The 12,821-nt window shown below is 41.6% G+C and overlaps 1 protein-coding gene across 2 annotated transcripts in view; it reads right to left on the reverse strand.

Annotated features, from left to right (window-relative positions):
• Window positions 1-12,821, reverse strand: part of PPARGC1A (PPARG coactivator 1 alpha) — a 368,813-nt gene that overhangs the window by 155,937 nt on the left and 200,055 nt on the right. The window lies entirely within an intron of this gene.

The following is a 12,821-nucleotide window of genomic DNA, read 5'->3' on the forward strand; positions in this document are numbered from 1 at the left end:
AAAAAGCTAGAACAAAGTTGTATGGGATTTGCATGGCAAACTTTTGGTAGTGGAGGGGGCTACAGAGTGGGCTGCTCTAAAAAGCTGCCAGGAGTTCACCCCATATCCAACAGAGCCAATGCCAGACACCTCAAAGATGGACCCAGCACTGACCAAAGCCGACTCCATCAGCAACAGTGGTAGCACCTTTGAGGTAACATAGTTACAAAGGGGGTAAAAACTGCTGTGCAATAGCAATGGGAAGACAGGAATGAGAATATGTTAGAGAAACAGATCTCTCAAAGCACAGTGAAGGAGGAGGACTTGTTCCAGACACTAGGGCATGGATTCCCCTTTAGACCATGCTGAAGACCATGGAGGTCCACAAGGGTGCAGAGATCCACCCGCAGCCCATGGAGGACCCCAAACCAGAGTAGGTGGATGCCCAAAGGAGTCTATGATGCTGTGGAAAGCCCACACTGGAGCAGGCTCCTGGCAGGACCTGTGAACAGTGGAGAGCACAGCTGGCAGGACTGGGGACCCCACGGGGGACCCACACTGGAACATCCTGTTCCTGAAGGACTGCATCCTGTGGAAGGGACCCACACTAGAGCAGTTTGTGAAGAACTACAGTCTGTGAAGAACTTGAAAAATTTCAGAGGACTGTTTCCCATGGGAGGGATCCCATGTTGGAGTTGGGAAGAGTGTGAGGAGTTAAACCCTGAAGAGGAAGGAGAAGCAGAGAAAAATATCTGATGAACTAACTACAACCTCCCTTCCCTGCCCCCTGTGCCACTGTGAGGAGAAGGTAGAGAATTTGGGAGTGAAGCTGATCCCAGGAAGAAGGAAGGGAGGGGGAACGTTGGTTTTAAGATTTGGTTTTATTTCTCATTATCCTGCTCTGATTTGATTGGTAATAAATTAAGCCAATTTCCCTGACCTGACTCTGTTTTGTCCGTGACAGTAACTGGTGAGTGGCTTCTACCTGTTCTTCTCTTGACCCAGGAGCCTCTCGTTATATTTTCTGTCCCCTGTCCAGCTGAGAAGGGCAGTGATCGAGGGTCTTTGGTGGGCACCTGGCATCCAGCCAGCATCAAACCACAACAAAAGTGATGCCTGAAATGTACCCAAGTCATTCCTAATTAGAGAGCCATCCTTTGATAAGGCACATGCAACTGGTTGTTACCCAGGGAATGACCTGAGGTTGCAGTTTGCCTCCAGTCAAACTTCTGTATCCACGTGAAAATGTATAGCCCTCAACTAACTACAGATAATGTTATATACTTTTTAATAAATAGGTCATATGTATTTGTCTGTTAAAGTAAAAAACACCCCACAGCTCTCCCCAGCTGTCTCACACAATGAGTTCTCTTGCAGCCAGCGTTCATTGTGAGTCAGTGGGCTCATCTCTGCATTACTGCAGTAAAGGTAAAGACAGATGTAAAACTGAGATCTTGATCATCTGCAGCTTGGAAAAAAAAAAAAAAAAAACAACAAACCTCTGGCAGTTTTCATCAGAGGAACAGTTTTAAGCAGTGCCCTGCTGCACAAACGATGGCTTCCGTTAACTTTTACTGCCATTTCAAGGGGACCTGTAATATTTTGTCCTGAACTGTGGCACACCACTGCAGAGTTCAGCTGAATAGCTGTCATATTCTGCATGAATACAGGAGGTGTCTCTGTGGAGAATAAAATAATCCTTATGTGTAGTTTCTACATTAATTTATTTAATTTGTAAAGCTCTTTGGGACTCTGTAAGATGAAAGAAGCTACATAAATGTAAAATATATCACCATTATTGCTGTTTTCTAACCAGCATCTTCCATTATGTAGTTGGTATTTTTCTCCCATAGTGTATGACCTTGTATTTTATCTAAATTAAATCTCATCTTGTTAATTTTTGCACAGTTCTTTAAACTCTCAATATCCTTTTGTTATCTCTCTCTCTTTGCCTTCCACTGTGTTTATGATCCCTCTTTATTTGGCATCATCTGCAAATTGTATTGCTCTATATATTGTTTAGGAAAGTATTAAACAATATTGTGATCAGCACTGACCCTTGTGAAACCTCCCCTGATATTTTTCCTAAATTGACGTTGTAACATTTATAATTAGGTACAAGAGGACACAAGAAATAGTAAAAGGCAGCAATTAAGGAAAGGAAAATATAACCTATCAGTAAAACTGACAGTGAAATCTATGAGAATGTACAATAGCTTCCCACAGGAAGAGTTGAAAATCCCATTATTTACTAAAAAATACATTAATAGTACATAAAACACTAAATAATAATAATAATGCTTAGCACATGGTGTATATACTGCTTGACATGTTCAAACCTACTCACCAAAAATAGCTAGTTTGGGGAAATGGTGAAAATTCTAGAAGACAAAGCACCCAAGAATATTTTCTTTTTCTTCTTGCATATGTAACAGCCTCTCCCCAACCAGCGTGACTCAGGGACAAAGCATTCCTGCAAATAAACCTGTGCTACCAAGGGGATATGCGTATGCCTGAGAAGAGGACGGGATGACCTAGCACTTTTCATTTTCTCTGTTGCTGTACCCTACACATCCCACAATAAACTCTCTGTGGGATAAGCTCTCAGTCACCAAACCCCACCTTTACAAATCCCTGTTCTCCTCAATGTTTTTTTGTTCTTTTTCTTTCTCACTTTTTTTTTTTTTTTTTTGGACACAATAAACATAGAGGGTAATTTCAACCTGCTGGCAAAAGATAGGACTAAATCCCTTGTGAAGTCAGCCTTGAGAATCGACATTTTGAGACTCAACAACTGCCAGGAAGACTCCTCTCAAAAGTATTAGTTAATCCATTTATTTTCTCCGGCCAGTAAGGAAAGAATGAAAACAGGGCAAGTCTCAAACCTGTGCCGATATTCAGGAGAGACTGCAGGACCAAAACTCTTGGGATGAGGGGACCTCTGAGCCTGCTAATGGATACACTAAACCAAGACTTGGTCTTTCCTATCATTTGACTAAACTGATTAAGGGAGACCTTGGACAAAAGGTAACTGATAGGTGCTGGTGAGCACAAAAATTTCTGCTACAGCATCTTCCAGATGTGGATGAGAACTCTTACATCTCAGCCCTTTCACCTGAGATGAAAGTACAGCCTTCACTCACATGACCCACCAGCCAGTCTGCATATACACTCAGGAGAGACAACCACCCCTTTGAATGAAATTCTCACTACCATATTCTGAATTGGGGAGCAATTGGAAACAGCAGTCCTCCCCTCCAATAAAAGTCTCATTTAGTTAGACGATATTTCAGTTATCCCACTTCCTACTCCATCACAGCTTTTGGCTTGGGAGTGCAAGCAACTCAGATGCTCTACAAACCTATGCATAGTTTAGAATATGATGAAGATTAAGTGTATTACTAGTCTTACCCATCTCCACTGGATTGCTGGCATGCTTTTAAAATTAAGCATATGGCCCAGTGTTTGCCACTGCTCTCAGATGCTTGAAAGCTCATAGCCTGAGCACTTACTCTCTTTTGGCAGCCACTTGGTGGCTTGATACCTACATTGCACCATGTGAAATCAATGGAGTTAATTTCTGGCTCTTACTAGAAAAATCTATTCCACAAATAAGTAAAACTGTAGCAAAAAGTGTTGTGTATTTCCAGTTCTTTCAAAGATTTAGTAATAAATATCTGTAAGGCCGGATTTATGCTCTAGGTGTGGTTATGCAGAGAGAAATAGGCAGGAAACAGGTGGGAACAGAGACCACAGCATGTGAAGAGGGAAAGGGCGAGAGAAGGGAGAGCCTAGAACGCGAGACAGCTATATACCAGTATTGGCATGGACAATTAAATAACAGAAAGGACACTGAATACTTCAAGAACTACAAATCTTACATGAAAAAAAAAGAAAAAAAAAATAATCTGGGGTCGTTCTTACTCCTACAGCCAGGGAGAATGTGCATGAAGCTCTCCAAAAATGGGCAAAAGAAGGGATGTAAAGGTGGCTGGTCCATGCATCCTGATGGAATAATAAAGCTAGAAAGTGGTGGAACTAGAAGGCACGGACAAAAAGCTGAAAAGATGAACAGCTGAAAAAGAGAAGTATTTTGAGGAACTCCACTAACCTACTCTGTTGCTCAGCACTTCTCATAAATTCTGTCTTTGCTAAAACAGGATTGGCATAAACATGCTACCCAATCCTAGACAACAACAGGCACGCAAGTGAAACCAGACGAACACCTGTGCTTTCCAAAGCCATGCTACACTTTGATTTTCAGAGAATGAGCTGAGGAATGGAAGACTTCAGTGCTCTGGAAGACTGATATGAACAGCCGCAGCCATTCACCCTCACTGACCTCTCCTGCTGGGGTTCACATGGGGTGAGAAACAGGTCCTGGTCACTGAAGAAAGAGGTCATTTGTCACGACATCCTGAAATCTTGCTGTCCTTGCAAGGCTGTAAGGCTGGGCTAGGCATAACAACTGGGTGCAGTGCCTTTTCTGCAGTAGAAATCAAGCCAGCAAATTCCAAGTGGTGGTTACACTTCCAGATCTTTTGCAATCCTTACAGTGCTGCCATCTTGTGTAGATGCCACCTGTGCCTCCCCATCTAAACCCCTGCCTTATTTAATTCTGAATAGCTTTCCTATCCAGTCATGTAACAGGCACTGCTAATGTTTCAGAAGTCACTTACTCTGCAAGTCTTTTAAAAAGAAGACATTTTTTTCACTTCCATATATTACCTCTGGTTCCCTAAAAATATGTGTGATAAATGCACTGAATTTAAGAATTAATGCCACATTAGAAGGCATTGATTTCCTTTACAGTAAGATGAGCATCTTCAGGAGCTGGATGGAGGTAGCAAACTGAGCAGACACAGCATGATTCTGGCGAGGCGGAGCATTTGGGGAATTGCTACCACAATAGGAAAAATTTGTTTTAATTAGGTTGGTTGGTGGTTCCCAAAGCAACATGCTGTGAGTGGGAAGGAGAAATGAGGATGGGACTGTAAACAGCTTGTTGTGCTCTCAGCATCTGAGTCACAGCACGGAGAGAGAACTTGTACTCCTGGCTCAGCTGCCAGAAGAGTCTTAGGAGTGTGAGGAGGGGTGAGGGAGGTGATGTGTAGACGTTCTTTCCCTTTTACTTCACTCCTGAATTACTTCTAAAAGCAGATGAGGTTTTGCTCTCCTGGAAAACGGAAAAGATTCAAGGAAGAAGATAATAAAAAGCAATTAGGGTAGCAAATATATCCAAGAACAAAACTGACCAAAAATAATAATATCAAAAAGTGAGTGAGAGAGATTTTGTCATTTTGTCTTAGATTATGTTGAGGAGGCTGAACTCAATTTTATTGAGAAATCAATTCTAATTTGGCACTCCACATGCTATCTGGCAGAGGACACAGGTAACATTCTCCATTGAAATCTGCCAGCTAATTTACTTCTGCTGACTTTACACTAGCAAACAGAAGCAGGAAAAATCGTGTCGTAGGGATGACATTTCCCACTAAATATCTCATACTAATACTCATTCTGAGTCCTCCTACGCTTGCTTTAGAAACCCATCACCTTGCAAAGGGAGACAACAAGTAATAAAAACCTCCCCTGGAGAAAATGGTCTAAGCACTAGGCTAAAGGTCCAGCATGTATCCTGTTGACTGAGCTTGCATGTTGTAAGTTTAGATGGAAGGAAGGGCTTGAGGACAGATCAGCTGCTATGGGAGTTCAACATCATCTGTCCTCCAATTAAACTGACCGTGGAAGTCCAGTACCAGCAACTTTTATAGACACTACGTCCTGCTATTGATTGTCAAAAGGCAAAAAAAGCTTTTAAAGGATTGTGAATTATTGACGAAAATGTGTCTGTAGATATTTCAGAAATGTACTGCATAAAATTTATCATGGGTTACGTGTCTGGGAGCACAAAATGTGCCATTTAATGCTATGCTTTACTGACCTTTAAGCAGTGGCAGCTATCCTAACTGTATTCACAGCTTCTGTGTATTCACTCAGCATTTATATAAAATATCATTTATTTTTACGAGGTTTGTGTCACTGAAAATTTTATTTGCACAGAAAACTATTGCTGAGTGGGTTGTTCATAGCATTGTTTCCGAACATCAATACAAGCAAGAGCTGTGATGTTCTCAACCCGCATGGTTAGTAGCACCTCCTTACTTTACTTTCTGAAGTAATGCTTGCATGTGGACAGAATTAAAAAGAAAGGGGGAAAAAAGGAAAATGTTTTTATTCTTTTGATTGCTTATTACCTGTGCCTTTGCTTCTAATGAAACCCGAGCAATCTTACCTGCCTGGCGCAACTGCATTTTTTTTTCAGGTAAGGTTTCTGTCTTCAGTTAAGTAATATCCATACAGAAGTCCCAAATTTAGAAGTGCACAATGACTTACATTTCCTCACTCCATTTATAAACCACATTCAGTGTTCCATAAGGACCCGATTTCATCCCCTCCCTCCCAGTAACATTCTTTAAGTCTTTACAAAGATCCATTTTCCCTTTCTTATTCCCAGAAGCCTGCTAAAACTAGGGCAAGATGGCCTAAAATTACTATTTTCCTCAAAGTCCCAGAAAACCTAAAGCCACTGGCACCTCTCCCATCCAGCAGAGCTACAGCTGGACGAGCTGCACAAGTGCAATGCTGGGAGTGCTCAGGCACCCCCTCACCTCCACCTCTGGAAAATCTCTGCCTCATCCATTCAAGGACATGCTCCCACTTAGTCTCAAGACCTGGTTCATCAGAAAGCTATGGACTTTTGACCCAAGCAGGCATTTCATGCCTTCAGAAACCTGATGCTGTAAAGACTGAACTTTATCTCTGAGAAAAGAAATAGGGGAAAAGAATGAATATAACGACATTGTTCTAAATAATTGATGTTGCAATCTCATGCTATTTCCTTCTGTATTACTGCAATCTTCTTAAAAAGATATTCTCAAGCTGTTTATTATAGCAATAACTATAATTTTTCCTTCTCTTTTAGCAACAGTGCTTCACCCATAATGTCGCCTACCGATAATGTATTAAAGATATAAATAAAATAACACAGTATAGGTGGTACAGCAACATACAGGTCGTTAACCAGCCAAACAAAATGTGTTTTAGAGCTGGATTAGCTAGAGCTCAATATTTGAGTGCCTGCTGTCTTTTGATTTATCCATCGTCGGCTTTCCGTCTATCTCTATCTGTATTTGCTTTGACATTACAACAATGCTGTGAATAAAACCTAAACACATTCACACTTTTCTTTTATTCACTTCACCAGTAGGAATAAAGGAGACAAAACAAACAGCTTTGAATGACCAGAATATAGAAATCCAGTGCACAAATTTAAACACTCTCATCTCTCAGTTTTTGTCATAGCTCTGAAGTTTTTCCAGAAAGCTGTAATTTCCTTAAATATAAAAATCCATTTTAAAAAATTCTCTGTCTCTTCGAGGATGGACTAAAAATAACCCTGAGTGCAATTATTACCCTCTAACCTCTAGCTTCACTTCAACTGCATATGGCACCTCAGGAAAATCGCCAGCAGCAATCAGCGCTGTTATTTGTATTACAGCAGCATCTCTAAACCCTTGCCAAGAGTAAGTCCCAGTGAGGTAATTTCTTACATGAGTCTAACACAACACACAGTCCTCATCTCAAAAATTTTAAATAGAAAAGAGATTTTCCTACATATATGAGACAGACAAGGAATGGGTGGGAAGCGGGGAGCTCCACCTGGCATGAAGGGACCTGAAGCACAGTGAAATTCCAGGTGAGACCATGCAGAAATCACACTGGGTGTCACAGCTTAATCCCCCCCTTCTTGAAAGTACCAGCAGCAGGCCTGTGAAGGCAGGATGTTCTGCACAGCTGAAAGAAGCAGGTCTGGCATAATTATTATAGCTAAATTAGAAGAGGGTGGGTCTAGATTGGACATAAGGAAGAAATGTTTTACGACGGTGGTGAGGCGCTGGAACAGGTTGCCCAGCGATGTTGTGGATGCCCCAACAACGGAAGTGTTCAAAGCCAGGTTGGATGGGGCTTTGAGTGACCTGGTCTAGTGAAAGGTGTCCCTACCCATGATAGGGGGGTTGGACTGGACAGTCTTTAAAGGTCCCCTCCAACTCAAACCATTCCAGGATTCTCAGCAGTGTATCGTCACCTTCACTACAGGCTGCTGATGTGCTCTCTGAGGGAGCCCAGGCTGCAAGGAGGGAGAAGCCAGCGCTCAGCAGCAGGTGGCAGGGAACACTTGCACCAGGGGTAGGAAGCCTGAGAGGCTGCTGTGCTGCTGAACAGGAAGGGTCTGCAAATCAGCAATCGCAGGGTCTCCTACATCAGAAGAAAAGCCAAGACTTTTCTTGAACATGGCAAAGGATAAACCAAATCTTACTTTAGGAGAGGCATGAAATAGGCCAAAATCCTGAAAGCTGCCTCCCACATTTTCAGGAGAAGCAGACCTTCAGCATGCCCTTCCCTTTCCCAACCCTGCTGTAGCACTACTCAGGTGTGTGCAGACCTGCAGAACCAATGCCTTCCAACAAAGTGCCTTTTTTCCCATCACTCCTACAGTTCCTCCCCCCAGATTAAGAGTCATATCTCTCTTGAAATCCATTACAACCATCCCCAGGTCTAAGCTTATCTCCTTGACCTGCTCTAAATAACCACCTATGTTTGTCACTGCCAAGGGCTTTCTCCATCAAGGCAGTTCTGTATTTAAGCCACATTTTCATATGTTTATGCCCACACTTCAACCTAAGCAGGGAAGTAGCCCAGCTCATTAGGATGAGACCATTCACAAGCCCTCCACTTAGCTTATGTGACTAGTATTTGTAGGATCAGCTCCCTGAAATGCTGCAAACGGGACCTCCTTCCCAAAGCAGTGGTGTAGGCAGCCTGGTGATGTTCCCTACCTGGAGACACTATCCCCATTAAATTTTGTATCTGCAATACTGAAGCGTATTTTAAGACAAATGCTGTGCTAATTTGCTGTAGGCACTGAAGACCAACATGCATTTCAGTGGAGGAAGTTATATGTTTTAATTGGTTTATGAAGACAAAGCATATGCCATGACACAGTTAAATGATTAACAGATTCCTACGAATGCCTTTGGCATAGAATATCTATACATTCATTAGCTGGAACAATTCGTCTTCTTGATAAAACTAAAATTAGTTATACAGCAGGTTTACTTTTTATGATTAATAAATGATACAAATCTAAATTATCCATCTGAAATGACTGTTTTCTTAGCTATTAATCTCACATTTATCAGCTTCTATAATTCATGTTATTAGTTGAAAAATCTATTTCCCAAATACTTTTAATTTCCTACAAAAAATCAAAATGTGGAATATGAAGTATCACCTCCTTCATTACATTATTTTGAAATTAATTCTAAATCAGGATATCAAAAGATACAGTATTTGATGACTTTACCATAAAAATCAAATAGATAAAATATACAACTGCACCTACATTATGAGTGTCCAAAAAGAAAGAAATTGCTCAGTAATAAAATAGCTCTAACAAAAGATGTACCAGCTCATTTGGATTTCCCAGCTCTCTATAGTTATTTTTTCCAAGAAGTAAAATCCATCTCATTTTCCAGAAAACCAGCTTAGGGCAAAGCAGAGCAGATAATATGGTAAAAGTTCAAAAGTACAGCACTGTCTGTGTCCTAGAGACAGGGTTCACACATCACAGGTTTAGCTAGAGGGAAGGGGTTGAGAATAGACCCTTCTGTCAGCTATTTAAAATGTTGAAGACCTCCTGTCCTCCAATTAAAGTGATCAAGGAAGTCTGCAACAGCTTGTGTAGAACAACTGTGCAGCATCCCTACTGAAGACCAAGGGCTGACCAGGACATCTTAGTTAAGCCATGTAATTTCTGATGTCAACCAATGACTGTTCCTAAATCCAGTAATATTAGAAAAGAGAATTCTTCTCAGACCCAGAAAAGCCAAATTTACTCTTTTCTACTATCTGGCAAAATGTGTATGGGGAGAAGGAGGGATGAAGTGGAGGCACCTGGAGGAGCCCCCAGCTACTTATCACTTCAGTGGTGGCTGAGTCATGCCAGAGGGCACTGCTTTCCTGAGCCCCAGCCCTGGGCGTGGATGGGGGCTGGGGTCAGCCGACAGCAGCATGCTGGGATCTGCTAGAAGGAGAAGCAGGTGCCAATGGTACCTTGCTGACCATCTGCCCTCCTTCCCAGATCAGAGTGGGATTTAGGGCTTGTGAAAATCCCCCACCAACACAGAAAGGATGAGCCAACAGCCACAGCAAGACAAGTGCTGAATTCTGTGCCATACAGTCAAGGGAGACAGGATTGAGAGAGACATATGATTCAGCAGTCAGAAGTATTTGGAAAAAACAAAGCAAACACTATTTTTTTGTAAGAACATGCATGAGTTCCTGAAGTTTCGTGAAATCCGAGCTGCACGTTGGCCAAACATCCCCATCTGAAATACACTGGAACATATTTTAAAGACCAGTCACACAACTAAAAATGTTTTTTTTTCATTTGAAGATAATTTGTTCACCTCTTTCAAACATGCCTGGCAGTAGTTTTTTATGCAAGTAAGGGACTAAATTAGCAAAGAGATGTAAACAGGTTAAACTCTGCCTGGGATAACCTGGGAAGAAGGAGGTGAACATTTTTTCTAAGGCGCCAACTCTCTGCCTCCAGAGCTGGAATATAATTGCCCTGAGTCTGACACTAAGCAGACCAGTCATAGTGCAAAGCCTTCAGGGAACATTTAAACTGTGATAACACCAGAGAGGTGGGTACATGATGGCAACCAGTGCTTTCATATGAATTAGTAAATATGGTTTATATGTAAAATATTTAAGTCTGAGAAATACTTTCTTAATCCAGATGTTTCCTTAGAGATTTTGAGAGAATAATAAATAGAGAAGTGATTCATACACCACAGTCAAAAATGTTGTTTATTTTTGTCAGTTGTCAAATAAGCCCTTTACCAAAAATAAAAATTTTTATAATATCTGAGTAGGTAAAGAACAAAACCTCCAGCGGAACATAAGGCAGGAAGCTCCCAGGTTTCTATCAGCAAACCAGCAGCTCATTACTCTGTACAGCTTCCTGAAGACGGGAAGTGGAAAGAACAGTGTTGATCTCCTCTCCCTGGGATCCAGTGATAGAACATGAGGGATTGGTGCAAAGCTGTGCCAGGGGACATTCCGACTGGACATTAGGAAGCATTTCTTTACCAAGAGGGTGGTCAAACCCTGGAACAGTCTTCCTACAGAGATGGTCAATGCCCCAGGCCTGTCAATGTTTAAGAGGCATTTGGACAATGCTCTTAACAACATGCTTTAACTTTCAGTCAGCTCTGTATTAGTCAGTCAGTTGGACTAGATGATGATTGTAGTTCCATTCCAACTGACTCTTCCTCTCCTCCCCTCCCCTCTTGTCCCCTCCACTCTGCTCCCATCCTCTTCCATCCTATCCTATTTTTATCAGGCCAGGCAGTTAACAAAGGCTTCTCTTAGGCACAGGCCTCTCTTAGGCACAGGCTTCAGTGCTGCATTACACAGGAATGGATTCACTCCTGCCTCCCTAGACTTTGCAGGAACAGAGCTTCCCATCTATAGATTGTTCTGGAATAGCACTGACATTAAAGGATGAAAGTATTAAAGGTGGCTCTGGATGCTCATCCTAGTAGTAGGGGAGAAACACAAAGCCTGAATTATTGTAAGACCAAACCCAATTACCCGGTGAAAAAAAGGTGGCTAGTTAAACAACGTTATTCTCAGACCCAGATGTCTGCACATCACCACACTTCACATCCATACCTCAGGACAGCACAAAATTCTATAAGCAGGTTAAAAAGAAGGTAAGTAGTGTCCTGCCAAAACCAAAATATAGAGTTTACACCATTCATACGAATATATGCATGCACATTTTTAATACAAATATGTCACAGAACAAGTAATCTTTAAATGAAATGTTCTTTTTTACTATCAATGTCTTTAATGTTAGAAAAACATAAACCTAGCTTACAAATAAAACCACATAAACACTTTGGTAATGGCAATAAATTGAGAATAATTGACCTTGTCCTATCAAAGGATGAGTGTATCTTTAGATCTTAAGTGCTGTGTGAATGGTTATGAACAGGCTTAAAGTACTGAGCAGCAGCAAGCTAAGCACAGCATGCACAGTGCATTTCACACGGTATTAAATAGTCGAGGTTGGTAGAACCTCTCCCTTGGTTCAGTTTTAAGGCGTTTGATTTCTAAAACTACAGTCCATACAATATCACACATTGGTCCTATCTCTCTTTACACTAATTAGGTATTTTATTATCAAAAAGACACCTCGTGCTATGCTGGTGCATATATGTCTCTTCTTACGGCTACATGCCTGATCCCTGCTTTTAGAAGGACTGACACAGTCTCGTCTCGCGAGGGAATATTCCCCTTCTATTCCACTTGATGAGGAGCATCAAGGAGAGAACACTTCCTCAGGCATGATGAAAATAAGGCAAATAATTTTGTCCTTGCAGTACAGGGCCTAACCCTCAAACCTGAGGATGAACTCATCACTGTCAGCACTCTGAAAAGGGATCAGCACGTCCACCCCTCCCAAAGGCCAGTGCCTAATGGCATTATGTGCCATAACGTGTGACATGGAGGGTCAGAGGTCACCCATGTAACATCACAGATGCTCAAATACTAGCACTGGAGTCTAACAACCCCAAGACATAACTGCACTGTCATTCATTAACAGCCTATACCTTAGAAATAAGCCTCATTTTCTCCCAAATACTCCTAGAAAACAGTTCCCTACATCAGTATCACACTTTGAAGTATGATGTATATGTATTACA

The sequence above is a fragment of the Corapipo altera genome, unplaced genomic scaffold, assembly GCF_003945725.1.
Source record: "Corapipo altera isolate COAL_440 unplaced genomic scaffold, ASM394572v1 22, whole genome shotgun sequence".
Taxonomy (NCBI): domain Eukaryota; kingdom Metazoa; phylum Chordata; class Aves; order Passeriformes; family Pipridae; genus Corapipo; species Corapipo altera.